Source organism: Gadus chalcogrammus, unplaced genomic scaffold (genome assembly GCF_026213295.1).
Source record: "Gadus chalcogrammus isolate NIFS_2021 unplaced genomic scaffold, NIFS_Gcha_1.0 GACHA026, whole genome shotgun sequence".
Classification (NCBI taxonomy): Eukaryota; Metazoa; Chordata; class Actinopteri; order Gadiformes; family Gadidae; genus Gadus; species Gadus chalcogrammus.
The window spans coordinates 238,958-245,804 of record NW_026613461.1 but is presented as its reverse complement, the minus strand read 5'-3'; positions in this window follow the sequence as shown (position 1 = coordinate 245,804).

The following is a 6,847-nucleotide window of genomic DNA, read 5'->3' as shown; positions in this document are numbered from 1 at the left end:
AGTAGTTTTGAGCAAAATCAACAATGTAAGGTCAAAAACACATTGTTGGCCAAAAAAGTGATTCTAGCGCTCTGAAAAGCATTTTTGCGCTCATAAAAATAAGACATGTTGATATCTCTGTCAATTTCAATGCAAACGTGTTACTAAGCTCACCGTAGCGTTATAGGGCCAACTCCACCATTTGGAAGTGATCAAAAAGTGATTCTAACGCTCTGAAAAGCATTTTGCGCTCATAAACAAGAAATGTTGATATCTCTGTCAATTTCAATGCAAACGTGTTACTAAGCTCACCACAGGTTTATAGGGCCATTACTCCACCATTTGGAAGTAGTTTTGAGCAAAATCAACAATGTAAGGTCAAAAACACATTGTTGGTCAAAAAGTGATTCTAGCGCTCTGAAAAGCATTTTGCGCTCATAAACAAGAAATGTTGATATCTCTGTCAATTTCAATGCAAACGTGTTACTAAGCTCACCACAGGGTTATAGGGCCATTACTCCACCATTTGGAAGTAGTTTTGAGCAAAATCAACAATGTAAGGTCAAAAACACATTGTTGGCCAAAAAGTGATTCTAGCGCTCTGAAAAGCATTTTGCGCTCATAAAAATAAGACATGTTGATATCTCTGTCAATTTCAATGCAAACGCGTTACTAAGCTCACCACAGGGTTATAGGGCCATTACTCCACCATTTGGAAGTAGTTTTGAGCAAAATCAACAATGTAAGGTCAAAAACACATTGTTGGCCAAAAAGTGATTCTAGCGCTCTGAAAAGCATTTTGCGCTCATAAAAATAAGACATGTTGATATCTCTGTCAATTTCAATGCAAACGCGTTACTAAGCTCACCACAGGGTTATAGGGCCATTACTCCACCATTTGGAAGTAGTTTTGAGCAAAATCAACAATGTAAGGTCAAAAACACATTGTTGGCCAAAAAGTGATTCCAGCGCTCTGAAAAGCATTTTTGCGCTCATAAAAATAAGACATGTTGATATCTCTGTCAATTTCAATGCAAACGTGTTACTAAGCTGACCAAAGGGTTGAAGGGCCAAAGTCCACCATTTGGAAGTGATCAAAAAGTGATTCTAACGCTCTGAAAAGCATTTTGCGCTCATAAACAAGAAATGTTGATATCTCTGTCAATTTCAATGCAAACGTGTTACTAAGCTCACCACAGGGTTATAGGGCCATTACAGGGACGAACCATCTCCAGAAGAGGAGCCTCCATTTGAGTATGATTTGTTAGTCCTTGACCAACGACCTTTTGTGGCAAATTCTGCCATACCATCCGCCGGACCAATTATGTCCCAAGGGCCTTCAATTCCAAACCCGGGGGCATCCTCATGTTCTCCTTTGGTCACTTGCCCTGATTCCAGCAACATGGGTCCACGCCGGACCCCACGTCAAACGGCTGGTCAGCACCCGAATGTGCATCGTCTTCCGCGGCCTGCTGGAGAGGCGCAAGTGGCCAACCCTTCTGCTTCTGTGTCCAACTCAGTGTCTGCCTTGTTTAGACCCTGGAGTTAGCTTGTTGTGTTGATCGTCGGGACGACGATCCAAGAAGGTGGGGTAGAATGTAGCAGGATAGAGGTGCTATCCATGTTACTCACGGTTAAGTACCACTAGTGGCCGTCATGATGTGGGCGGTATAAAAGCAGCCATCCTCCACCTGCCTCTTTCTTTTTGCGCTCCTGTCACTTGCGCGTCACTTCCGGGCCAAAAGGTAGTCTGGTCCGATAGGGCGACTATTTGTTGCTGCTTCAGGGTTTTCGTGCGAGCTATGGTGTAAGTTCTTGTAAGCAAGTTATTTTAAGTATTCTTTCGTGGCAATGTAGTTGATGCTGTCTGATGGCTAACGCTAGTGTGTTCTCAGGTAAACGCTGATGACGGCCGGAGTCCTCTCTTACTCCCTCCTCCTGTGTGAACGCGAGTGTGTGTGTGTGTGTGTGTGTGTGTATGCCAGTGTTTGGTCGTAAACAGGTATGTGTTAGCATAGCAAACAACTGTAGCATTTCTGTTTTATGTAGCCACACTAACATCATGTTTGGTCGTAAACAGGACCAACTGCAATCAGCTCATTGGGGCTGCTGCTGCTTTGCCAGGCTGATCTTGCCTTCCCACGCTACTCTGCTTCGCTGCTGCTTTGCTAGGCTGATCTTGCCTTTCCACGCTACTCTGCTTCGCTGCTGCATTGCTGGCTGATATTGCCTTTCCACGCTACTCCGCTTCACTGCTGCTGCACGCCGTTTTCTTTTTACTTCACGTGCTTTGCTCCGGCTGGCACCTCGTGCCTACTGCCGCCTGTCGCTGCGGCGCACCCCCCCCGAGTAGTTCTACCAAGGGTGTTCATCCAGTGTGCCTTTTAACCGGTGTTTCCCCCCATCCGTGTGTGCATGAGTGTTGATGTGTGTTCTAATTATTTGAATGATTTGTTTTCTTTTGGTTTGATTACTTATCTAGTTCTGCGTTTATCTCAACTATTTTGTGTGTATTGTTTTTCTTTTGGTTTGATTACTTATTTAGTTCTGCGTTTATCTCAACTATTTTGTGTGTATTGTTTGTTTTCTTTTGATTTGATTACTTATTTAGTTTTGCGTTTATCTCAACTATTTTGTGTGTATTGTTTGTTTTCGTTTGGTTGCATGGTGAAGATTTTGCATTGAAAAGGAAAGAAGTTATTTAATAAATTGTATTTTTCTATAACATTTGAACTACGTCTCATGCCTTCTAAACGAGTGGACTTACCTGTGTGCTTTGCACTTTACATCAATTCCCTGAGGTGAAATTGCCAGGGTGGCGTTGTCGGTTCCTTTTTCTTATTTCTTAGTTAGATCTTTTAGTTTATTTTCCTTTCGCCCACCACCTTGCCACACTTGGCGTTGTCGGCAGGATCACTTTTTTTTCGAACGGCTGAGACGTGTGTTCCTTTGTATACATATTTGTTTGATTTTCTTTTTATTTTCTTTTTTTGTGTTGCTCGCTGTATTTGGTGCGATCTAAATTTTCTTTTTGTGCGTGCAGATTGGGGCGATCAGAGACAAAGCAGCAGAGACTACTGCAACGCCCTCCTCACCGGACTCCCCACCAAACTCATCAACAGACTGCAGATCATTCAGAACTCAGCCGCCCGGATCATCACCCGCACCAAATCATCTGACCACATCACCCCTGTCCTCATTCAACTTCACTGGCTCCCAGTACACTACCGCATCCAATACAAAACCCTACTCCTCACCTACAAAGCTCTCCACAACCTAGCCCCCAGTTATCTCTGCGACCTCCTCCAAGAATACACTCCCTCCCGCTCCCTCCGCTCAACCTCTGCTGGACTACTATGTATCCCCACATCACGACTCACTTCAATGGGTGCCCGGTCATTCAGCTGTTCAGCACCCAGGCTCTGGAACTCCCTCCCCCCACACATAAAACAGTCAGACACCATTACAACCTTCAAGTCACAACTCAAAACTCACCTGTTCAAACTCGCACACAACGTCTAACTGATCACTGTTTTGATTGTTTTTTTTTTTTGTTTTTTGTCTTGTTTTTGTTTTATTTATTTCTTATTGCTTGTTTATTTATTTATTTATATATTTTTTCCACAATGTCTTTTTTTTTTTTTTTAAATATGTATGATGACTATATGCTCTGTAAGGTGACCTTGGGTGTTTTGAAAGGCGCCTCTAAATTAAATGTATTATTATTTATTATTAGTGGCCCCTCGTGGATCTTCGTGAGGGAGTTCTCCCTCACTATAGGTTTGACTTTCGTGGTGCTTTTGCATCATCGTAGCTACTAGTGAGTTTGTAGTAATCATGGAGGAGGAAACTCAGGAACTTAGAGAGCTGATTGCACAGTTAAAAGCAGATAATGAGCGGTTGCGACAGGGACAGGCTGGCTCAAGTGCTCTACCGTCTACCTCTTCAGCAGTACCTGCTGCCTCTCCTACTTCTGTTCCCTCTGTAGCAGAGAGACTAATTTTTGTGCCTAGAGATAGGAAGTGTACCATCTTTAGGGAAGGACAGGCATAGGATTGAGTGAGTGGGTGGAGGAGGTGCAGGCGAGTGTGAGGGCTCGACATCTGTCCCGGTCTGACCAGGCGTTTTTTTTGTTCGACCACCTAGAGGGAGAGGCCAAGGAGGAGATAAAGTATCGCTCTGCCTCTGAGAGAGAGGACCCCGCTAGAATACTTGCCATTTTAGACGAGCTGTATGGGTGCTCAGAGTCGTATGTTGCAGTGCAGCAAGCTTTCTTTTCCAGAGGTCAACAAGAAGGAGAAACGCTTCAGGAGTTCTCCCTCGCGTTGATGAGCCTCATGGGGAAAGTGAAGCGGTGCGCCCCGCTGACATGCCACACGCCGGGGCCCTTCTGAGAGATCAATTTGTTGAGCACATCTTGAATAGTTCCTTGCGACGCGAGTTGAAGCAGTTGGTGCGTCGCCAAACCTGATAGCACCTTGCTTGAGGTGAGGGCCGAGGCGATTCGATGGGAGCGTGAGGGTTTGCCTGGTGGTGTGAGAGGTCGCAGCCACTCGGTCCCCTTAGTGTATGGTGTCCAGTATGGTGTTCATGGTGCCCCCCAGGCTATTGCCCCACCTACCGCGGTGTCTGAGATGAGCGAGATGAGGGAGATGTTGAAGCGTCAACAAGAGCAGCTTGATCAGCTTGTAGGAAGCATTGCTCAGCTACAAAACTCCAACCAGTACCGTCGTCCACCACGGCCTGGGCCTCTAATATGCAGGCGTTGTAACCAGCCGGGACACTATGCAAATGAGTGTGATGGCGAGCGCGTTCCCTCTCGTTCACAGTTTCCCTCACGACCCCCCTTGAATGCTGATCGACAATCTCGCCCTCATTCCATGTCGGAAAACTAGTGCCCATCGAACTGCAGAGCCACAGTTCGGGTGGGGCCGCCACTGGCTCTCAAGCTGTTTCACATAACATGGATGCGTCTGGATTGATTTCGTCTTGCCCCCATTTGGATGTCGATATGGGCGGCATGAAGGTCCCTTGTCTGGTGGACACCGGCTCCATGGTGTCTACCATTTCTGAGAGCTTCTTTCGCCAACATCTTGAACCTTGGGGCCAGGAGCGCCTCCGTTCTTGTCATTGGTTGGAGCTCAGAGCTGCCAACGGTCTGACTATTCCTTACCTCGGATATTTGGAACTTGACGTGAAACTTTGTGGCAAATTGATGCCGCAATGCGGTGTTTTGGTGGTTAGGGACCCGCCTGGTGGCATGCCTTCTCGAGTGCCTGGTATCCTGGGGATGAACGTGATTCGTAAGTGCTACCATGACCTTTTTGGCCAACATGGTGTAGCGTTGTTCTCCCAGGTCTGCATCTCTGAAGCCCCCAAGCCAGTTGTGCAGGTGTGGTGAGACGCAGGGGCAGAGCCCTTTGTAATGATCAGGGCCGTCACAGCCAATGGCTTGCGTCTCCACCTTATTTATTCTGAGGTAGCTTTTTGTGTCGGGAGGTGCCACAATTTGTCTCCTCGTTATTTCCTGCTACGCCCCTCCAGGCCACTTGCTACCGGTATGTACGCGTGCTTTCCCTATGGACGCTCTGGCTGATTTGTTTGGCATGGTGATTTACTTTTTCACACTGGTCGCTTTGCAGCGCTTGTGCCTGTTGCTTGCTGGTGCCTGCTGGTGCCCTGCCTTGGTTGGTGATGCGTGCAGGTTGTTGATCGCGTAACAGTCTCGGTGTGGATTCCAACCGAATGCTAACATTCAGCGGTGCGCTGTGAGCCGCTGGCTTAAGTAGGAAGTTCCCAACTTCCTGGTAGGTATCCCTTATTTTATATCGCTATTGTTTTTAGAATTATGTTTAGCACTAACGGGGGTGACCTGTATGGCTTCTAGGTACTGCCGATTGTGTCGTTGCCGACTGCTGTTTTTGCCACCCGTTGTTTACCACCAGAGCTGCCCAACTGTCCTGGGCTAGCCTGGAGGATAGCGACGAAGACGCCAACGACCACTATCTGAACGTGATCTGTCTGTTGACTTGTCCTTGTGTGTTTCCACCTGTCCGTGTCGCAACTAGTGTGTGTCGGTGAGTGTGTTTGTAGAGTGTTGGCGAGTGCGTGCGTGTTTGTCCTGGGCTAGCCTGGAGGATAGCGACGAAGACGCTAACGACCACTCTTTGAACGTGATCTGTCTGTTGACTTGTCCTTGTGTGTTTCCATCTGTCCGTGTCGCAACTAGTGTGTATCGGTGTGCGTGTGTGTGTGTGTGTGTGTAGAGTGTTGGCGAGTGCGTGCGTGTTTGTCCTGGGGAAGTGTTTGGTTTAATTTGGGGGATTCTGTTTATGGTTTGTTTTGAGCCCTGCTTCTGTTAAGCCACTGGCAGGAGGCCTTTTTTTATAGCTGCGGATAACCAGTGGGCTATCACGCATGTTTAAGATCCTTTTTGGCCTGGTTTGTGTGTTTGTGTTATATTTTGTTTTCTTACTCATTTCCTTTTTGTGAATTACATTTTGTGTAGTTGTGTTTATTGTTTTGTTTGGTCGTTTGTATCTGCCCTCATCTCTCTTTTGTTCCTTCGTTTCCAGGCGCTGAGTGCCCACCGCAGGGAGGCAACCGCAGGGAGGAATTTCTCTTTTATCATTTTGATCCTGTGTTGCTGTGTGTATGTGCGAGCACGAGTGACTGGTTGGTGTTTATGTGTCCCCCCCCTCCGTCTCCTGGTATCTTGCCCCCTGCTGGTGAGCCTCAGCCCTAACCATCCTGTCTATCCCCTACATACCAATTGATTTCACTTATCCTGTTTTTTTACATGTGGAACACGCATGTTTTAGTTAATAAAAACAACCTATTTTTGGAACTTCGTCTCTGGCGTCAGTCA